Genomic DNA, 24,270 nt, shown 5'->3' with positions numbered 1-24,270 from the left:
TTTGTTTGCAGCAAATCAGTTACCTGACTGTTACCCAGGGATCTCTCAATCCAAGGCTCGGGGTAACTACTTTGCGAGGCAGTGTCAGGAACAAATCAAAGAGGGACACTGCGCGTCCATCCGATTAAAGATTGGCACAAATCCACAGTGTTTTCATCCAAACTCACTTTTTTATTAGACTTCAAACACACACAGATATGCAAAAGGGTTAGAGTGCCCCCAAACAATAGTTACCCACAGTCTGGAGGGGTCTCAAGTGGTCAAATGACAAGATTCAAGTGGCCAGCTATCCGCCTGTCGCTGGGGATTCAAGAGATGTGCAGAACGTCAAATCCAAATTCCTCTGACCGATCTACCCCTTTTACGTTAGTAACTTCTACAGCTACATCAACATGTCAATAAAAAAAACCCAAACTGTTAACCAAGCAATTTTGAGCTGTTCGTGCTGCAGCTGTAACTGTCCTCAAGGTATAGCCAGACTTCCTGTTTTCGAAAGATGCGCACACAAGCAATTTCAAGAGAGCGCTTATCAGGAAGGACCCAGGGCCATGTTCACTTCTCGTGCTCTCTCCATTACCCCCTTGCCTCCGGCTTGCCCGGTTATGCTAAGAGTGCTAGAAAGGCCTTATAGCTGCTTTTGGCAATAAGCATGATAGTTGGTATTCCAGTACTAACAGTGGCCTAGGCATTTAGCTGGGCTATCAAAATCTCCAATAACACTGACCACCATGTTATTCATCCATAGCAGTCTAGAGTTATGAGCATACACCAAGGGCATTTGATTGGCCCTGAGATTGTATTTACTGGTATTTTCTGACACTACCATTGCAATATGCAGTAATATTAATATAAACACTCCTGTGTACAAGTCTATACATGAGCTTTCAGGTGTTATGCAAATTAGATCTTTTATTAATCATTTAAAGTCATTCATTCACTCTCATATTTTTATGTTTCCATTAGCCATGTGTGGCCAAGTCATTTCCACTGTGCTCATTAATTTTAGCTCATTCCTACTCCCTGTGCAGCATGTGCTTTCCTCTGGTATAACTGCCACTTCTAATGTGCACTAGTCAACAGGATTGCACAGAAGTAATAATAATGGGCTTGATGATAATAAGTGACCCTCTATGGAAGCTGTATGTTAAGGGGGCACCCAGTGGTAGCACACAAGGCAGACCCAGCATAGACAGCTCCTGCGTTCCAAGACAGTTGTGCCACTGGGCTGCTGACATACATGTCCTCCTGGAAGTGATCTTTCTTGTAGCAACCACAGTAATTCATCAGGATATTTCTGAACAATATATTTTTCTGTTCTACTGAGGTTTTTTTTTAAAAAAAATAAACAAACATAAGTTTTCAGCTCAACTCTGATATTACTTTGACAAAGTCTTTTAAAGCAAACCTCAGATTTGGCTGCTCTTCTCCTCTGTGGCAACATTCATTGCAAACATCATTAAGGATGTGAGGTCTCTCCCTTAATTAAGAACTAAAAGGCTTCATTTCCTAAAACAAAAGCATGTGGCAGGTTTTATTGATCTGGTCTATGTCGCCAGCTGAACACATTAGTAGAAGTTATTGATTACTGTAGCGGTAATGAGCTTTGTTCCTTGTCAGGTAAAGTCTACATTTCTAACGAGAGCCTTTTCTGAAAGTGGCCGATCTCTATGTATGTATTCCCTAAGATATATGATCAAGTAGGTTTTTAAAGACTTTATTGCCTATGTCTCATTTTTAAAAATTTAACTGTAGACATTAGAAAGGTTATTTTCCAGTCATTATCTTGTTATAGTTTCTCCTGAATGTTAATGATGCACTTAGCAATGGATGCAAAGCCAATAGAAATATAACATTTTAAAAATGTAAGCACATATGGCTAATACTACTCTTTAATAACCACCAATGAAAGAATCATCACTGTATTCTAATGACCAACTGTGGTTAAGTACGGTGTAGGTAAATCATTACCTAATGGAATAAGCACACCCAGTTTAGGAGAATGAGTTTCAGATTATTATTTTTGAGTCCGCTTTGGTTAATATCCTAACTATAGACTCTATCCAGCCCAAAGTTACTTCTGTGGCTATTCACCTGTGACTGGTCCATGAGCCCACCTGGGCTATACTGCTGTAGGGACTGCACTGTAAAAGGTGACTTGATCATGGTCTGTAAGTATTATGCAGGGAGAGGTTTTCTGATAATAGAGGGTTCTTTGCTGCTTTAATGGAGCAGACAAAAGCATAACAAGACCCAATGGCTGGAAGGTGAAGGTAGACAAATTCAGACTGAAAATAAGGTGCTGAAATGTGCAATATACCCAGCAGCCTCCAAAACAAGTGCTGGATGCCAACGACCTCATGAGCTTCTGGCTATTCATGATACTCCTCTTTATTTATCAATTTAGGTATCTTATTGACTAGGTCAATGAGAAGATGTTGAGGAGAAAACACGAACAGTATTGACCCAGGTCAACTTCCTTGACATCTCACTGTTACAACCTGACTCTGTGCCCCTCCATACAAGCATTCCACACAAAGACGGACTGCACGCCGCCAGGAACACTATCCCCGCTAATGTCACGGCAAACCTGGTGGCTGAACTTTGTGACTTTGTCCTCACCCATAACTATTTCACATTTGGAGACAATGTATACCTTCAAAGCAGTGGCACTGCTATGGGTCCCCGCATGGCCCCACAGTATGACAACATTTTTATGGCTGACTTAGAACAACGCTTCCTCAGCTCTCGTCCCCTAATACCGCTACTCTACTTGCACTATATTGATGACATCTTCATCATCTGGACCCATGGAAAAGAAGCCCTTGAGGAATTTCACCATGATTTCAACAATTTCCATCCCACCATCAACTTCAGTCGGGACCAGTCCACACAAGAGATCCACTTCCTGGACACTACAGTGCTAATAAGCGATGGTCACATAAACACCACCCTATACCGGAAACCTACTGACCGCTATTCCTCCCTACATGCCTCCAGCTTTCACCCTGACCACACCACATGATCTATCGTCTACAGCCAAGCTCTGCGATACAACCGCATTTGCTCCAACCCCTCAGACAGAGACAAACACCTACAAAATCTCTATCAAGCATTCTTACAATGACAATACCCACCTGCTGAAGTGAAGAAACAGATTGACAGAGCCAGAAGAGTTCCCAGAAGTCACCTACTACAGGACAGGCCTAACAAAGAAAATAACAGAACGCCACTAGCCGTCACCTTCAGCCCCCAACTAAAACCTCTCCAACGCATTATCAAGGATCTACAACCTATCCTGAAGGACGACCCATCACTCTCACAAATCTTGGGAGACAGGCCAGTCCTTGCCTACAGACAGCCCCCCAACCTGAAGCAAATACTCACCAGCAACTACATACCACACAACAGAACCACTAACCCAGGAACCTATCCTTGCAACAAAGCCCGTTGCCAACTGTGCCCACATATCTATTCAGGGGACACCATCACAGGGTCTAATAACATCAGCCACACTATCAGAGGCTCGTTCACCTGCACATCTACCAATGTGATATATGCCATCATGTGCAAGCAATGCCCCTCTGCCATGTACATTGGTCAAACTGGACAGTCTGTACGTAAAAGAATAAATGGACACAAATCAGATGTCAAGAATTATAACATTCATAAACCAGTCGGAGAACACTTCAATCTCTCTGGTCAAGCGATTACAGACATGAAAGTTGCGATATTACAACAGAAAAATTTCAAAACCAGAGTCCAGCGAGAGACTGCTAAATTGGAATTCATTTGCAAATTGGATACAATTAACTTAGGCTTGAATAGAGACTGGGAGTGGCTAAGTCATTATGCAAGGTAACCTATTTCCCCTTGTTTTATACGACAAAGACAACATTGCTCTTTCCACACCATGGTCCAGTCTGAAACCAGATTGGGAGTGTGAGAAACAATGAGGCTCTGCACTTATACTGCTGAATCTATCTCCTGTTATCAAAAGCACTGATTTAGAGGAGCTGCTGACATGCATCCACTTGGCAGGAGCTGCTAGTAAGGCACCAGAATGGGACTTGTTCCTATCTCTTGGACAGAACAGAGAGATGAAAGAATTTCCTCTGCAAGAGCTCTCACATGGATTGACACTTAAGAACATAAGAACAGCCATATTGGGTCAGACCGGAGATCCATGTAGCCCAGTATCCTGTCTTCTGACAGTGGCCAATGCCAAGTGCCCCAGAGAGAATGAACAGAACAAGTAATCATCAAGTGATCCATCCCCTGTTGCCCATTTACAGCTTCTGGCAAACAGAGGCTAGGAACACCATACCTGCCCATCCTGGCTACTAGCCATCAATGCACCTATCCTCCATGACCTTATCTAGTTCTTTTTTGAACTGTTATAGTCATAGTCTTCACAACATCCTCTGGCAAGGAGTTCCACAGGTTGACTGTATGTTGTGTGAAGAAATACTTCCTTTTGTTTGTTTTAAACCCGCTGCCTATTAATTTCATTTGGTGACCCCTAGTTCTTGTGTTATGAGAAGGAGTAAATAATACTTCCTTATTTACTTTCTCCACACCAGTCATGATTTTATAGACCTCAATCATATCCCCCGAGTCGTCTATTTTCCTAGATGAAAATCTCAGTCTTATTAATTTTTCCTCATATGGAAGCCATTCCATACCCCTAATAATTGTTGTTGTCCTTTTCTGAACCGTTTCCAATTCCAATATCTCTTTTTAGAGATGTGGCGACCACATCTGCACACAGTATTCAAGATGTGGGTGTACCATGGATTTATATAGAGGCAATATGATATTTTCTGTTTTATTATTTATCCCTTTCTTAATGAGTCCCAGCATTCTGTTCACTTTTTTGACTGCCCCTTCATATTGAGTGGACGTTTTCAGAGAACTATTCACAATGACTCAAAGATCTTTCTTGAGTGGTGACAGTTAATTTAGACCCCATCATTTTATCTGTATAATTGGGATTATGTTTTCCAATATGCATTACTTTGCATTTATCAACATTGAATGTAATCTGCCATTTTGTTGCCCAGCCACCCAGTTCTGTGAGATCCTTTTGTGGCTCTTCGCAGTCTGCCTGGGACTGAACTATCTTGAGTAGTCTTGTATCATCTGCACTAACTCTTATCCTAAATTAAAACATATATATGATGTATCTGGGGGAGTTGGTGAGACACCAGAGATTCATATGCACCAGAATAGGGATAACACGCAGATCTATGTCTTGTTCTCTTTCACAGGTGACCCGTGTGGGACAGGCAGGTGGCACGCAGAGTCATGTGCCCCCCAGATTTCTGCTGTCTACTTCCAGCCAGGCATCACCAGCACTGGGGGGCTTGCAGGGCAGAGCCATCACAGTCCAGGGAGTGACCATCCAGCTGGGCAGCCTACTGGGGCCAGACAGGGCCAGTGGAGCAGGGGGTGGCAACAGGTGAGGCAGGGCTGTTGCTGGCATCTGGCAATGAGGAGCTGGGCTTGGGGGGAACCAGCAGATCCCATCCCGACCTTCCCTGAACAAGCCCCACTCCAGTGTTTATCTGAGGAGTGGAGAGGCTCCCCCATGCTGGTGCTGCATGGGGCTGCAGCAACTTTAGCACATGCGGGGCTCGGCTCTTCCTGGGCAGCGCCTTGTGCAGGAGGGTCGTGGGCTTTCCCAGGGCATTGGCCTGGCCAGAAACAGCAGGGGAGGAAGGACCCCACTGGCCAGGCTGCAGGTGAGTTGAGAGCTCCCGGCAGGGGCTGGTTTTCTGCAGAATGCTGGGAGTGGGACATGACCTGCAGGGGGTTTATGGAGGAGCAGCAGGGCTGGGGTGGGGGGCGGGGAAGAGAGGAAAGGACAGCGAGAGGAGGAGCTGGGGGAGGTGGCAGCTAGGAAGGGAGCATGCAACAGGCCAATGGGTGGGCAGTAGAGGCGACATGTGGGGCCGCCAGGTGCCTCCCCCAGAACCTTTCAATTGTGCCCCTGCCCCCATCAACAGTTATGCCTCACCTCTATTCTCATCAGAAGCAGCCAAAATTGTCATTCAGATTTCACAGTATCTAAAATACATGAGCATGTGGATGGATGGAAAAAGTTGGCTCAAGCTCAATTCAGGGAAAATGGAGATGATGTTGATAGAAGAAATAGTGTTCCTAGGATACCAAGTAAGATACATCAACCAGAAATGCTTTCTTCTGCCTTTGGCCATAATGATTACCTAGTCGGACCTCCTGCATAACACAAGGCAAAGGAACTCATCCAGTAATTTCTGCATCAGGCCTGTAACTGCTAGGCAGCGGTTCTCAAACTGTGGGTTGGGACACCAAAGGGGTTGCGACGGCTTAGACGTGCTGGGGCCTGGGGCCAGAGCCAAAGCCCGAGCCCTGCCTCCTGGGGCTGAAGCCGAAGTTCGAGCCCCACTGTCCAGGGCCAAAGCCTGAGGGCTTCCGCCCCTGGCAGTGGAGCTCAGATTACAGTCCTCATGTCTGGGACTGAAGCCCTTGGGCTTCAGCTTTGGCCTCCCTGCCTGTGGTGGTGGGGCTCAGGCAGGCCCAGGCTTTGGTCCCCTCTCCTGGGGTTGTGTAGTAATTTTGTTGTCAGAAGGAGGTCACAGTGCAATGAAGTTTGAGAACCCCTGAGCTATAGCATATCTTTTGGAAAGACACCCAGTCTTGATTCAAAGACACCAAGTGATGAAGAAATCCACCAAGACTCTATACAGATTGTTCCAATTGTTTTTTATCCTCACTGTTAAAAGTTTTTGCTTTACTTCTTGTCTGAATTCTTCTAGATTCAGCTTCCAATCGTTTGATCTTGCCAGGCCATTTTCTGCTAAATCAACAAGCTATCTATGATTAGAAATATCTTCCCCGTGTAGGTACTTATAGACTGTGATTAAGTCATCTCTTAATCTTCACTTGGATAAACTAAATAGATTAAATTTTTAAGTCTTTTATTACAAGGCATGTTTTCAGATTTCAAATCGCATTTGTTTGACGAGACCTATTTATCATAAAACAATATTCATTGGCATTAATTATATTACCATTCTTTTTCATTCTTTACTGATGGCAACCCATATCAGCCTTTCCATGATTCTGCCTGAGATTTATGTCAGGCTAACCAGCCTATAGTTACGGAGGTCATCCTGATTGTTCTTTTTAACTGTTGGCACAACGTTCATTTTTTCCAGGCTGCTGAAATTTCCAGTCTTTCAAGAGTTGTTGTTAATCAATACAATGGTTAAAAGAGCTACTTGGTCAATTTTTTGAATTCGAGGTTGTCAGAAAAATTGCAACATACATTTCCATTGGCAGTTGCTCACTTGGTTTGATTTCGCTGAAGTTCTGATGGAACCCAGCCCTGGTTTCCTGTCAGTTTGTCCACTTGGCTCTTCAAGAGCCCACCTCATTGTGTATTAGTGTCTGGCTACCATGGTGACTGAGGTGCTGGAACAGCTTGTCTTCAGTGACTGTGGGAGGATAACAATCCTAACAAGCGAAGGCTGGTATTTTTAAAATCTAATTTAAAAACTAAAGACAAAGATTGCTGAATCCAGGAACAAACTGCTTCCCTATTCCTGGACAAGTGTATAGGGTTATTTTTGCCCAAGGGTTTTATTAGCTCCTAGAGGTTTCTATCAGTTAAAAAAGGACAAACCTAGAATAGAAAATTTTGTGTGTAGGAGGTAGAGAGGTCCTTGATCTGAGTTATCCTTCCTCTGAGCCACATCCTATCTATTTTAGGTACATATACAGACCCAATTACCATAACATCTGAGTGCCTTACAACCTTTAATGTATCTATTCTCACAGCAACACTGTGTGGTAGGGAAGTAATATTATGGCCCTTTTACAGATGGCTTACAGAGAGGTTAAGTAACTTGTCCAAGGTCACATAGGAAGTCTTTGGCAGAGCAGGGAATTGCACATAAGTGTCCTAAGTCCCAGGCTAAGGCCCTGACCTCTGGACCATCCTTCATGTCCACATCCTGCTCTGTATGTTTCTTTATTTTTGCTATGTGTACAGCAGGCTAACATACCCCTTGATCATCATCCTGCTTTATTGCCATAGCACTGTTCAATAAAATGTACTTAGCCAATACGTATGCACCATTTTAACTGTGCAATCTCCATTGTGTTGTGTGTTCTCTCACAAGGGGCGCAATGAAACAATTGAGAAAACTTGAATCATTTGATGTAGTCAAGCAACCTAAAAGGTCAAAAAGATAAAATTACTTCTCAGCATGCATATGCTGTGAACTATATTTGAAAATTAAGTTTCAAATTGCAATGGTAATTAAAAACTTTATTTTCAAATACATTTTGATATCATTCTGTTATAATGCGACACATCTCTTGCTTCTCGTCTAATCTGTGGACTAAAAAAAGGAACATATTCTATAAATAACATGAGAAAAATTGGAGAAATAGTGTGTAAGTCACACATGCAAATACATAGTATATGACTCATTTTAATTAATTCAATGATTTACAAACACAGATTTCTCCAGCAGGTACCAGAAATCCACATTGTGTGCTACATTGTGCATTATGATTTTTAATTTAGCCGAGAGAAGTGTAAAATCCTATTGCATGCATTCCTAAACATTCACGGGAACAGCTGAGATGAACATTACAAAGTTTGGATTCTTACCTTGAACATTTTAGGCCTCTGCAGGTTTTAGCAATGGACATGACATCTTAGATAAGTGAGATCAGAAATTAGTAGAGCTGAACAAAAATCAGAATTTCCACCCCACAGGAAATTTCTGACATTTCAACATTTTGTTTTCATCCTAAATCAGAATGAAAAGTTGCAATTTCAATTTTTTTCATGGAATAGAACCTTCAAAATATTTTGATTCAAAAAATCAAAGTGTTTTGCCTCAACATTTTTGATCAAAATGAAACATTTTGACATTCCTGAAATCCAAATGTTTCATTTTGTTTTTTTTAACCTACCTAGAACACTTTTTGTTTTGAATCAGTTCAACATTAAACTGCATTTTCCCATAGTGATGCATTGACTCATGAGAGGTCGTTAAAGAAGTCTGGTTCCCCCACTTTCCCCTGAGGCCCAGGCTCCCTGGCCAGACTAATTCTCCCGTGATACACCACACAGCTCTGTCAGAGTGAACTCCACATTGTACAAGGGGAAATGTAGTCTTCTAGGGAGCCTGGCACATAGGGAAGAATGGGGACCCTAATTAGAGCTCCCATAAGGTAATGCACTGCTAGGAAAATGCAGTTTAATGTTGAACTGATTCAAAGTGAAAGTTTCTGGCCAGTTCAATAAATTGAAATATTCTGATTTGGGTTGAACTGATGTGAAACAAAATATTTTGTTCTGATTTTTCTAACAGAAAATTTAATTTTATCAGAAAATTAAAACATTTCCCATGGAAATATATGGAAATTGCCTTTTCCATTGAAAAATCATTCCAGTGGAAAATTCCCAACCAGATCAAAACAGATTAGACCCTTACAGACAGATGCTTTGCTAGTGTACATTGTCTTATGTCCACTGTCTTTATTTACACTAAATGGGATTCTGGCCCAATATATTTAAGTAGTTTAATTAGGTAGACCTGCCTGAAAATTTTCTGATGGAAATGCAGATAGACAAAATCTAAACATTTGTGGGAATTTATCAATTTCAGCAACATTTTTGATGGGAAAGTATAAAAATATTTCATTTCAATAAGGGTAAAATGTGTCATTTCAATAAGGTTTAGAGTTTATCAGTTTTACATTTGTTATATTAAATTATAATAAAATGTGAATGGGCAGTTCAGTAAATAGGTTTATGATCTTAAACGGAGTGTGAACCACTATAGGTATTGAAATATAGAAGATTCCTAAAATTAGAGAGAGAAAAATCTAAATAAATGCAATCCATCCTTTACAAGTCTAAAACATCTTTTGGGGCAGATGCTGAAGGACAGACAGTGGAAATATTTGACATTTGAGTCATTACTATGAGAAACTGGACAATTTATTTTAACTTCTTTTCAAAGTCTGACAGCACATAACAGATCATCAGCAAAAGGACACCATGGTAACCTGTTAGCCTGGATTCCGTCTCCTGTAAATCCTCTCTAAGTAGTGCAGTGCAACTGGAAACATTTAAAAAGAAGAAGCTTCTATTAAAATGTGTGTCTGTCACTACCAAGCAACCAGCAAGAAACTAATGAAACACTGTATCTGGATTTATGCCAGTCACCAGATTTTCTAGAAAACAATGGAAAGTGCTATTTATCTGAAACATGGCAATATTATCTATGCTGTGAAAAGTCAAATTCAAATGTTTGTCAGATGGTAAATAAACACTTCCAGTTTTCTCTCTCATATTGTTTTCAAAATGGACAAGCAATAGGCCTCAATCAGTTGTCCTGAATGGATGTCGAATCTAGACTCACGTGTCAAAAAATATACTGAGGCCCAGGAGGTGCATCCACTAATCAATGTAGCAGCTGTATGCCTCACAAAGTCATAGACTGAGAACCTAATAATGGTTCACTGCTCTCATTTCAGAAGTGTCTAAAGGTTTCAGTAATTAGGAAAATGTATTGCTTTATGGAATTGAAAGCATGAACGCCCTACTTGTACCAAAGTAATTATTTAAACATAGCTGCTTCAAGAAGGAAACAGAAAGGGAAAAAGTGATTTTTTTTAAGATAAATTATTCGTGCGGAAAATGGCAGACAGGTGTATAATCTCTATGAAGCTGAGACACAGATCTTCACAAAAACTGAGGGCAAAATTCTGCTCCCTGGAGCTCCCTTATCTGCACCATGTACTTCTGTGGGATGTTCTGCATGCATAACATTCACTGGCGTCAAACGCAGCCCACTGGGTGAATAGGAAAGGAGACATTTTTCCATTGAGATATTCAAGCAATATATCAGAACAATATATTTTATGTGTCCCATATATTACGGCCAAATTTTAATCTCAGATGCTTCAGATGAATTCTGAGGTAACTCCATTGGCTTCGGATTTTCATGTGATGGTGGGGGGAGGTAAATGAGAGAGCATTTCAAGATATGGAAAAATTGTCTACTGCTGATCATGTTCATCTTAAAGATTGTTGGCTAAATTCTGCTTTTAGTTACATCACCAGTGTAAAGCGGGAGTTGACTTGTTGTCTGAGAGCAGAATTTGGCCCTGTTGAATTCAAATAGTAGAGAGACAGGTTGTTTTAAAAAAGAATAGAAACCAAAGAACATGTGAAGGGATGTAACGTGCAAAGAGAAGAGTAAGATGCACATATTCTCTTTTTCCAAATAGCACACACAGAAAGTATGCATGGGCACATTCCAATTGACCCTGGGCAGCTGGAGCTCATAGCAAGCCCTATCCAGAATAAGATACTGGTACACGTGGCCATCTGTTCCTGAATATCCATGACATTAAAAAATCTGCTCTGCAAGTTCACAAATCTATAAAGCTTTTATATTTTAAATTCCCCCAAAATATTGAACAAATCAGCTTTGAGTTAACTTGGGACTCCAATCCCATTTTCCTTAGCCAGACACAGCTCTCATCGACTGCAGGATTAGGCTTGTAAAGTGCACATTGTTGGGACTGATTGTTACACTGCCCGGTTCCACCACAGACTTCCTGAGTGACCTTGGGCTCATCACTTAGTCTCTCTGTGCCTCAGTTCCCATCTGTAAAATGGGGAATATTATAGCTGTCTATCTCACAAGGATGTTGTGAGGATAAATATATTAAAGACTGGGAGAGAGCCAGATACTATGGTAATGCAGGCCACATAAGTACCGTAGACAAAAAGAGACTTTGGGCTAAAATCTGCCTTTGTGTGTTCCCAGGCTATTCCACTGAATCCAATAGAGTTGAATCAGTGCAACTGAGGACAGAACGTAGCCCTATCTGTTGAATGGTTTATCTGTATTTGGGAAGGAAAATAAATGCAAAGAAAACACCTGGTAAAGGTAAAATAGAAAATTGGCTTCTATCCCGTGATCTAATAAGCAAAGTGTAAAAAGCCTGGCATAAGATAACAGGTGTTACCTGCCTCTGTGTATCCTAAGAAAGACTCTGTTTTTTTATCTCTGTGAGTTAGTACCGTTGATTTTAATAAAAGGGCCAGCATTGTTAAGGGTGATTCTTGTTTTATAAGCAGGATATTTTGGTGATGATTAAAGGTATGTTCTTCATCGGGTAGGAGGGGTTAAAGAGTTTCCTCTGCTTTATTTTTATATAGATATAGATATAGATATAAATAATGTGTGTGTGTGTATACACATTATAAAAGACTTAGACTTTTTACTGCTGGGTGGCTATCACATTTTTACTGTAATTTTAATTGTTAGGAGTAAGTCTAAGTAATTGTATGGAGTATTTTGTATGGACGTTTGAGTGTGATTTCACTAAAAGTGTAAGATTAGTGAAATGAATGGGACGTTTGGCAGTGTGTGAAGTTAAACACATGCATACGTCTCTGTAAAATAAGATCCTTCGTCTAGAACTAGTCGATATCATTTCTCACCTCCTTCCCCGCCACCCCACCACCAAAAATCTCAGGGTTGTTAAAAATTATACTAAGATTCCCAACAAAGGACATTTATATCAGTACTATTTTCCTAAATGGGCATAGATGTTTTCTGGCATATCATTTTGGTTACAGATGTCTGTTAGCCCCTTTTTGTGAGGGGGTCTGTAGTTTTGTTTCAAGCTATGGTTCTTTGTTTCAGTATAGATCATTAAGTATGACTAAAATGTCAGAAATCCATAAGCCAATGAAACCAGAGTTTCATAACATTAATCTGACTTTTTTGGCTTTGACTAAGAATTCAAATTATTTTTTTCTCAAATTCTTAATTTGCAGTACCAAAAAGTGTGTACTAGAAAGCTTTTGCTATTCAAAATATGGGAGAAAATATCTAAGCAATTAAAAGTTTAAAATTGGCATGGAAACATTTTAAATAATTTCACATGTTCATTCAGTAGTCCTAGTTCCATTGCCACTTGGAATGACATAATATCATAGAATCATAGAATATCAGGGTTGGAAGGGACCTCAGGAAGTCATCTAGTCCAACCCCCTGCTCAAAGCAGGACCAATCCCCAGCTAAATCATCCCAGCCAGGGCTTTGTCAAGCCTGACCTTAAAAACCTCAAAGGAAGGAGATTCCACCACCTCCCTAGGTAACCCATTCCAGTGCTTCATCCCACCCTCCTTGTGAAAACGTTTTTCCTATTATCCAACCTAAACCTCCCCCACTGCAACTTGAGACCATTTCTCCTTGTTCTGTCATTTGGTACCACTGAGAACAGTCTAGATCCATCCTCTTTGGAACCCCCTTTCAGGTAATTGAAAGCAGCTATCAAATCCCCCCTCATTCTTCTCTTGTGGATACTAAATAATCCCAGTTCCCTCAGCCTCTCCTCATAAGTTATGTGCTCCAGCTCCCTAATAATTTTTGTTGCCCTCTGCTGGACTCTTTCCAATTTTTCCACATCCTTCTTGTAGTGTGGGGCCCAAAACTGGACTCAGTACTCCAGGTGAGGCCTCACCAATGCCGAATAGAGCGGAACGATCGTGTCCCTCGATCCCAAAATGCCATTAACCTTCTTGGCAACAAGGGCATGCTGTTGACTCATATCCAGCTTCTCGTCCACTGTAACCCCTATGTCCTTTTCTGCAGAATTACATATTACATATATTAGAATATATTACAAAGCATCAAGTTAAAGACCTACACAACCTTACCAGAAAGTGTACTGAGCAAATTGTCTTGCCTCAGGACAGTAGTCCAGTACCAGGACTGCATTAGAGCAGTCTTGCAAATATAAAGCTGCCTTGTAGCCAGCTTAACTAGCCATACTATCCCCCCAGTATAGCGGGATCCTCCGATGGCACAGATCAACTATAATGGCACAATGTCACTTCCTACATCTTGTGACTAATATAGGTGTGGCTGAGGAAGAAGAAGCTGTGGCTAGGAAATTGCTGGCTGCTGTAACAGCCTCATAGGGCCATACACAGTTGGTGCAAGCTATCAAAACTTTCAGGGTGCCTCCAAGTTCTCCTGGACCTGGGGGAGCAGAGAAAAGCCAAAGTTCAATGCATTCCACACTGACATTTTTGGAACAGAACACTTTGACTTTTCATTTTGAAACGACTTTGTGTTTTGAAATTTATTTTATATTATAAATGATCAAATTAAACATCAAAATCGGAGGAAACATTTGCATTTTATTGAAACAAAGCATTCTGATTGGTCCCTACTGCATTTTTTTTCTCAGTTTCATTTCCTGGGAATTTTTTTTTTAAATCTATTTTGATTCCAAATTGGAACAGAACCAGCATTTCCCATGGAATGGAAATTCCGATTTTTAACCAGCTCTAAATCACACCCCTGGGTAGCTGACCCAAACACAACCCTTACACAGGTGGCTGGAAGCAGAGCTAGTGTAGAGGCCTTATGTTGGCTCTACACCAGACAGAAAGGTGTGGGGGCATTTCTACCTCCTTTAAGCTCCTTTTTTGTCATTAGAGAAGCATAAAAGGGGCGTTAGTGTAACTGAGACTTGGACTCTTAAAGTTAAGGATGAAACTTCAATCTTAAATTATCTGCTTATGCCTAGGTGTTGTGTTGCAGTATCTTGGCATAATGCAGGAGGCTGAGTTTGGAGCTCTGAGCATGTGCCTCAAGAGGTCAACATCTGTGTGGTTTCACCAAAGGAAACAGGCCTTCGACCACCTCTGACAAAAATGAGTTTCTGAAGTTGGGCAAAGGCGGACCTCTTCACCAGTGAAATAACTGCAATAGTGTTTGTGATGCTGGCTGAGCAACTGCCAGCTCTTGTCAAGGCTTTAGGCCTCAGCCAAGCATTGACAAATTTATTGCTGGAAACCAGTCTGTCTTTCCTGCGCGTTAGTATGGTTAAGAAGGGTATTGAGTTTATTGCAATGTGTTTAGACTTTATGAAATGCTTGTAGGTTGCTGCATGCATTAATCTCACTTATATCTTCATCACATGCTATCAGGTAATATTTAAGGTTTTGCTTTATTATAAGTGTAAAAAAAATGTTTGCTCTGAAACTGTGAACTGTCAGGAGGGATCATCTCCTGCCCATCAAGAAGGCCTATCACTAAATGAGCCATTTTGGGACATCACAATACAAAGAGTTTGTTAATTGTCCCTTCACACCCATGAAGAGGCTACATGCAAAAGGGCTCATCCCATCAGCTTGAGAAAGAAATAAAAATAGATGACAAGAAATTTTTTCATCACTCTCTTGGCTGTTTGGACTCTCACAGGGCTGGAGCAACAAAAAAAAGCAGAGATCCCCAGGGTCAACTTGGGTTAGCCCTAAAAGACACTCAGAGCTGACAGATTACTACAACTCTATCACCTTTTTAAACTGAAATCTATACCTCATTTGTGTATATAAGTTTGCTTGCTTTAACCTTATAATAACTCTCTCATTTCTTTTTTCTAGTTCATAAACCTGTTATAGGAGTGGCTACAAGCATTGTCTTTGGTGAGAGATCTAAGATACAAATTGGCTGAGGATGTGTGACTGGAGTCTCTTGGTAAGTCTCTTGGGACTGGAACCAACCTGAATCTTTCGGGATCTTTGATGTATAGCAGCCGGGTCCAGCGCTACACATAAAAGGACTAACCAATTGCTTAGGGCCCTGAGCAGCTTGAGGGGTCCCCCTGTTAATTATTTGTATGTGTTGGGGAGGGAGGGAGATGTTCCTGCTTAGGGTCCCCAGTGGGCTAGCACTGCCTCTGAGAGCAACCAACTATCACTAAGTCGAGCTTGCCTGGCTGGCAATATTGACTGTAGTGGCCAAGGGAACTGTCTGTGACTCTATGGTAAGACTGTTATAGTGCTTTAGGAGTTCACATTTGTTACTGGGTTGGTGAAATCTAATTATAGAACATGCAGCCAGTGCCGGGTGTCTGCCCTGCTTCTTGCCAGTCTGCCCTGAGGTTGACACTCATAGTCATGAACCACTCCATGACTGTGTTTACCAGTCTGGTTGATATATTGACATTATCATCATTACTGTGAACATACTGCTAGCATACCCATAGTTCAAACTCTATCAGCCATGCCCAAAGATGCTCTGCAGAGTAGAATGTGTGTTTAGTTTCAGAGGGGAGGAGGATGTTATTGTGTAAAAATCAAATAGATGGATACCTATTATGTTGCCCTTTACAAACGAAAACAAAACTTGGGTTACAGAACGCATATTTGCAATGTCCGTTTCTGCTGAGACTGTTTTTGATCTTTGGGTAGGACAGAAATCATCAACCATCAGGTCATTCAGTAGCTATGAAAAGTTTATTATCATCATGAATCATGTGACATTTATGTAGTTTAAATTTGAGGACTCATATAAGGCACTGAATATCCAAATGCAGACAGCTCTAAATCTACAGCATTCATCAAAATGGAGAGGTCACATTCACTTAGTGCTTTGAACTTTATTTTTGAAAGTTAACTCTCTCTCTCTAAGGGAATTCTCCCTGTCCCAGGGCTAGATGGTGCCATGGATGATTTTCACAAATGCTAGAGGAAGTCAAAAATAGATTAAGGATAAGGGACAGATTTTTCAGAAGTGCTCAACACGCAGCTTCTTTTGACAACAGTAGGAGGTGCTGCAGGCTGACACTCCAGTTTCTACTGAGTGTTGATTCTCTGATGGCAGGGCTAGGCAGTTTTGACAGAAGTTCAGACCAGGCTCCTGCCTTCATGGCTTCAGTCCATTTGTCATTTGTTTAGGGGAGACCTGCAAAGGTGCGTTTGCCAACCTGTTAGTGTGTTATAGGCTTGGCCATTGCTAGGAGAGATGAGATGTACGCAGAGTACATCACAGTAAAGAAATTAACAATTGCTGGCTCTTCTGTAGTACTCTTCATCAATGGCTCTCAAAGCACTTTGAGAAGGAGGTCAGTATCATTATCCCCACGTTACAGATGGGGAAACTGAGCCATAGAGGTGAAGTGATTTGCCCATGGCTATCCAGCAGGCAAGGAATAGAACCCAGGACTCTAGACTCCTTGCAGGCACACTAGTTGCTGGTCCAAACGGCCATGAAATACTTTTTGCTGTTTTTATTAAGACAAGATGCAGACCTCTCCTGTATTCAGCAGAAAGATCTGCCTTTGCTGATAGGGCCTGGTAAAACATATCAGATTAAAATAAAATTCTCATGGAAAGATCTCAAAAAATTCAAAACAAAGTAATATTCCTTTTTGGGAGTGTGTGTGTGTGTGGGGGGGTGTAATTCTCTTGTCCCCAGAACTGTAAATATCTCTGCTCTTCCAGATTCCTGGCTGGGAGCTGGATTGGAAGCACCTCCACTGCAAGAGGAAGAGGTAGGTCTTTCTTGCAGAATTTCTGCCTTGTGTAGAGCTAGAAACCTCCCAAGAAAGCATGGTCTCTTCAGCAAAATTAGAGTGGAAGTCTTGTGAAATTTAGCTAAGTCTTCAGAGTAAGTGTCTGAAATGTTGACAGCTTTTCAGATCAAAACCAAATTTCTGAGCCTTTTGAAATTAGTTCATCATTAATTACAGAGCTTTTTTATATCTACTTCCGTCAGACTCTGCCCTCCCTGCCTGCCTGCAGCACTGATCAGGAACTAGCAGAAGCAACAGCTCTGATAGTTCACTCAGGAACATGTGCCTCACAGGTAGTGCCAATTTAACACAGTGGTTGAACAGGTGGGCCATCTGGCTGCATTAGTAGAAGTGGGATGAAGACTTTTATAAAAGCTATTTAAATACAGTAAGGGAAATAAAGAGAGACTGGCTAACAAATCTGAAGTCTGATTCTGATCTCGTATCAGGAGTAACTCCACTGGAGACAACAGAACCACACTAATGTAAAACTCACATAAGTAAAAGCAGAATCAGAACACTGGGGATCAGCTGATGGAATCCCTATATAAAAATTATGATGCCCTTCACTGCATATTTTAAGATTAAGTAACTAATGACTTGAAATACAGGCAGAAAGGAAAACAGATTGTTATAACATATTACATTTATACAGGTTACCAATGGGAATATATGGAGTCTGACTTTTCTTTCACACTAGCTTTATTATTATCAGTTATTATTATTTGTATTACAGTAGCACAGAGCAGCCTCACACATAGTGAGAGACAATTCCTGCCACAAAGGGTATGTCTACAGTGCAATTAAAAACCCGTGGCTGGTCCATCAGCTGACTGGGCTCACAGGACTTGGCTGAAGCGATCCTCACGAGGGTCCAGGAGCTTGGGCTCCAGCCTCAGTCTAAATGTCTACACTTCAATTAAATAGCCCCTTAGCTCTAAGCCTGAGGCACATGACTCAGCCCAGCTGCAGGTGTTTAATTGTAGTATAGACATACCCAAAGAACTTAAAATCTTAAATAGACAAGGGGTAGGAGGGGAACAGGTACAAGAGGGGAAGTGATTCACCTAAAATCACACAACAGGACAGTACCAGGGCTGGGATTAGAACCCAAGTCTCCTAGATACCACTCCATCCACTGGTCATTACTGCTTTTCCAGTTGCATGTATGGTGTAAATCTTCCGGCTTTCATGGAGTTAATCCCAGTTTATAGCATTGTAAGTAAGAGGAGGTTCAGCTTTTTAGGGTAGGGACCATGTTTTCATATGTGTTTGAACCATGCCTAGTCTAGTGAGGGCCTGATCCATATTGGTACCTCTGGCTGCTAATGTGATGCTTCTAATATATAATCCATAATTGTTTCCTTCAGTGCACTAGTCTGTTTATTCATCTGCAGAAAACTGCTTCTTTTGGTTTAAACCAACCACATTGACAGCAAGCCAAAGTAACATCTTAAACAGTTCAGTATCCATATTACATGTACACTTGAGTCTGCTTGTGCATCTGTTATATATTTCGACGGTGATGAATTGTTGATTTTTTACAAACAACTTTCAATATATTTAAACAGGCAAGAAGATAAACTGAGACACAATTGCAATATCACTGTGCTCGATGGAGCCTTTGGTACCATTATCACTAGACGATGAAAATATCTTTGATTGCATTGACTGGGATTCTCTCTTTACAGTCTTTGAGAGAATGGGATTATGTGACCACTTTAGCAGTTTGATGAAACTGCTTTGCACGAAAACCTCCTCCCGGTTATGACCAATAACTGTATTTGGGAACCATTCTCAAAAATGACATTACAAAAGTAAATCCTCTGCCAAGGCATGCAGGCTGTTATAATGGACTGTGGGACCTGGCAGTGAAGGAAAGGAGCACACAATAGTTGGCAGCCCTGGGGAAAAAACTGAGTGTATTTGGGACAGTTTCCTAGAACTGGTCTACTAAAGATCCCTGCAGCAGGCCTGGATGAAAGGTGAGAGATAAATGTACATATGTTTTGCAGACAGATGTCCATTCCCCTTCCACTTGCTCCCAGCATACTGCCTCCTCCACCAGGGATACCTGACTTCACAGAGGCCCTGAAGCATGTGGGTATGATGCTCTGGTAATAGCTGATCCTACCATGTTCCCCAGTACAGAGGAGAGCTTTGAGACAGGTCACTTCTGTGTTACTAATACCAAAGCCCAGTGTCACAATAATATAACAAACAGATTGCAAAACACGTTTCCAAGAAAGGTAATGAAAAGGAACAAGAAAAGAATAGGGCTAGATTCTGGAAGCACACAAGAACTGGAATTCTGCCACCTCTCAGATGCCAGAAGAGGACATTGGTGTCTGAAAAAGGGGTAACAATATGTATTTAAAGAGAGATCCATAAAAATCGCTGCACTTAAAATGTTCCTTACTGGTTTGGAAGTTCCTCCTGAAACTGGCCAAAATATTTTCTTTGAAATGTTTATTTGAAGAAAAATGTGTTTTGTTTTTTTTGTTAAAACGAAAATTTACACAGGAAATGTATTTTCTATTGATATGTAGCCTTAGATGTAGGTAAGGTATAAATTAGAGCCATAATACAAGAAGCCCATAGGCCTCAAATCTTGTGAGACAAAAAATTTAGACAAAGTTGAAGCATAAGGATCCAACATCCTTAGCATAAGTTTCAACATAAGTAGCTGAGCAGAAGGAGCCTGGATTCAAGATATCATAAGATAAAATGCTGTCTTAAATTGTCACCAGGTAACGACAAAATACCAGTTAGTTTTAGGTTTGGACATTTTAGGATAGGAACATCAGCAGATGTACAATTGCAAGAGGTAACCTGTTGACATATATGCTAATAAGTTTGAGATAAATGATATATTAGCCTATGAGAATAAAGCACCCCAACATTATGTTTTGGAATGGAGAGCAGTAAATAGTGGTGTCCCTCAGGGGTCTCTATTGGGACCAGTCCTATTCAACATATTCATAAATGATCTGGAAAAAGGGGTAAACAGCGAGATGGCAAAATCTGCAGATGATACAAAATTACTCAAGAAAGTTAATCCCAAAGCAGACTGCAAAGAGTTACAAAGGGACCTCACAAAATGGGGTGACTGGGCAACAAAATGGAAAATGAAATTCACTGCTGATAAATGCAAAGTAATGTACATTGGAAAACACAATTCCAACTATACATAAAACGTGATAAATTAGCTGTTACCACTCAAGAAAAAGATCTTGGAGTCATTATGGATAGTTCTCTGAAGACACCTACTCAGTGTCTAATGGCAGTCAAAAAGCTAACAGGATGTTATGAACCATTAGGAAAGGGATAGAAAATAAAACAAAAAATATCATAATGCCTTTATCTAAATCCTTGCCCACATCTTGAATACTGTATGCAAAGCTGGGGTCCCCATCTCAAAAAAGATATATTGGAATTGGAAAAGATAGAGATAAGGGCCACAAAAATTATTAGGGGTATGGAACAGCTTCCATATGAGAAGAGATTAAAAAGACTGGGACTTTTCAGCTTGGAAAAAAGGATGATTAAGGGGGGATATAATAGAGCTCTATAAAATCATGATGGGTGGAGAAAGTGAATAAGGAAATTTTATTTACTCCTTCACATAACACAAGAATTAGAGGTCACCCAATGGAAGTACTTCATCATACAACGCACAGTCAACCTGTGGAATTCTTTTCCAGGGGATGTTGTGAAAGCCAAAACTATAACAGGTTTCAAAAAGTAACTAGATACGTTCTTGGAGGATAGGTCCATCAATGGCTATTAGCCAGGATGGGCAGGGATGCAACACCATGCTCTGAGTGTCCCTAGCATCTGTTTGCTAGAAGCTAGGGGTGGATGACGAGACGGATCACTTGATGATTGTCTATTCTGTTCATTCCCTCTGAAGCACCTGGCATTGGCTACTGATGGAAGACAGGATACTGGGCTAGGGGGACCATTGATCTGACCTAGTTTGGCTGTTCTTATGTTTTATGTATGTATGTTCTTATTAAGGTGAGGAAGTTTAGATATGGATGATGGAGGCCAGACATCTACATGAATATTTATTGATGTCATGTAAACCTATGAGAGAGCTAGACATGGTTTAGGTCATTGGGATCTTCTTGGCATGCCAGAGATAGGACCACTTGTGGATCACCTGCTGTACGACTTTTAAGGTCTTCACAAGGGGATGGTGTAAATATAGGGATGCTCAGATGCTGGACATTTTGACCATTCTATATTGTCTCTATCTACTTTTCTGGGTTGGAGTGTTTGTTTGTTTGCTAACAGTGCTAGTAAAGATATTACAACAGGGGTGGTTAGTAGGTGGACCGCGGGCCTAATCCAGACCACCAGATGCTTTTGAACAGACCCTGAAATCTTTTTATTTACTCATTATTATCATTGTTGGTTTTGTTGTTGTTGTTAGTTTTTTCTGGACCTTGACAATACCTTGAACAAGAAATTTGGACCTTGACAAAAAATAATTGACTACCCCTTCATTACAAGGACAGAAGGCCTTCCCTAAGTGTGATTGTCTCTCTAGTGTGCATCAGGGTTCTTGTAATAATTCTAATACTTATTGGTCTGATTATGAGACAGGACTCTGCCAAAGTAAAACTATTTCCCCATGTTTATTCTCCCCACACACACACACACACTGTTCCTCACACGTTCTTGTCAACTGCTGAAAATGGCCCACCTTGATTATCATTACAAAAGGTGTTGTTGTTTTTCCCCTTCTCCTGCTGATATTAGCTCACCTTTCCTGATCACTCTTGTTACAGTGTGTATGGTAACACCCATTGTTTCATGTTCTCTGTGTATATAAATCTCCCTACTGTACTTTCCACTGCACACATCCGATAAAGTGAGCTGCAGCTCACGAAAGCTTATGCTCAAATAAATTTGTTAGTTTCTAAGGTGCCACAAGTACTCCTGTTCTTTTTAAGATTGCTTTGACACTGGAGCTCCTGGATTTATATGAAACCTCTTCTTTCCCTTTTTGCAAGACAAAAGATATGTATAGAACAGGCAGGCTAACATGGGGAACAAATTCATAGCACAAAATATCCATATACTGGGAATGCCTGAAGGCTCAGAAGCTATCTATTTTTTAAAGAATAGATTTTTGAGCTCTTAAGACAGATATTTCCTCTGGGTTTTAAAATAGCTACAGGAAGATGTCTAAAGGTTTTCGCTTTACTAGCACATGAGAAATCCAGAGTAGTACTAATGAGGTGTTAGACACTTGAAGAAAGGGGAGGAATTTGTGCTATTGCAAAAGAAAAAGACCTGATATTCTGATATTCCTTGATGCTTTTAACTCTCATTTAACCTGTGCTCATCCAAGAGATTAAAAAAACACGGGTTGAATTAGGATTACATTTCTCTCAAATTCCGCAAACAGGGAGTTACTAAAGGCCCCAGGATTCACAGTTTGAATATTAGGAGGAGGCAAAGTATTTTGATTTAAAGACCAGATCAAAAGCCAGTGAAAAGACTCCTACTGGGCTGCCAACTAATTATGTGCACAAATATTATCACCCGCATATTAAATATATTTCTGGACTGCGATGCTGTCCATACAAACAAGATCTGTGAAATGAAAATTAAGTACTGGGGAGGTGGCTGGGGAGAATATTAGTGTAGGTTATTGGAGTGAGAAATAACTGGCTTTCATAGATACATAGATAGATCTATTGGAAATAGTGTGTGTATTGTAAACTGAGTCTAGTATTCTGCTTGCAGCCAATCCTTGGTGTACCTTACCCTGACTTTACCAAATCTAGACTTGCAAAAAAAGGATGTAGGTAAGAAGTGTCCTAAACTGTTTCACAACAGGTTATTTCAAAATTCTTCATTCCTTACTGTTTCCTAGTAACACTGTACTTTGCATCCGATGAAGTGAGCTGTAGCTCACGAAAGCTTATGCTCAAATAAATTTGTTAGTCTCTAAGGTGCTACAAGTCCTCCTTTTCTTTTTGCGGCTACAGACTAACACGGCTGCTACTCTGAAAACTTTGCAATCTCAGTGTACACTATTGTTAACCTTGAAAAGTAATAAATGTTGGACTCTTTTTCTTTGTCTCCTGTTGTTGGAACATTTAGCACTCACATTTTCAAGCTTTTCTCTGCAGCTCTGAGGCTGCAAGTATACTTTTAAAAATTAAAGCTTAGTTTCTCTGGTAATAACCTGATTCCATCAGCTCACCTTTAAAGAAAAACATTAACTGTCATGGGACTTGCAATAAAATGAGAATTGGCAACAGTGAGTTGTACCATTTGAGTCATAAAATAATACAGTACCACTCCCAGGTTAGTGGGTACCTCCCTGGATACATATTTGAAATGTAATCTATCCACATAATCACAAGGCCCAGTTGATTCGGCTACTGCTTAATTTGAGCCTCTGTTTAATTTGATTAGAACATCAGGGACCACGGTATTTCTAGTTAAAAATAATTCAAGCAGGGTTTATTTGAGTAATGAAGCAGTACAGGCTATTAGAATGCACGAAAACAAATTTGTGGAAATTAAGGAATCTCGTGAGTAAGGGGAAATGGGAGGAAGTGGTAAAATCCATCAATGTTGAAGTACACTGGGAAATCTTAGACCACTCTGAGTTAGATCCACTAGACTACAGTTCTTCTGAAAAACAAGTATGGAAAAAACAAGAGCCGGCCAATGTGATTTTATAAGAATGCTCCCCTCTCCATTCAAGTTAGGTTACGTCCACTTCCTCCTCCATGCTGCCTGGGCACCAGCAAGGAAAAAGTTGACATCACAGAACAGACAGTAACCCTTCACTCAGTTCCTGTGTTCGGCCATCCTGACTGTCAGGATGATCCATTACTTATGAGG

This window comes from Lepidochelys kempii, chromosome 1 (genome assembly GCF_965140265.1).
Source record: "Lepidochelys kempii isolate rLepKem1 chromosome 1, rLepKem1.hap2, whole genome shotgun sequence".
In the NCBI taxonomy this organism is placed as follows: Eukaryota; Metazoa; Chordata; order Testudines; family Cheloniidae; genus Lepidochelys; species Lepidochelys kempii.
Note: the sequence above shows the minus strand (reverse complement) of the source record.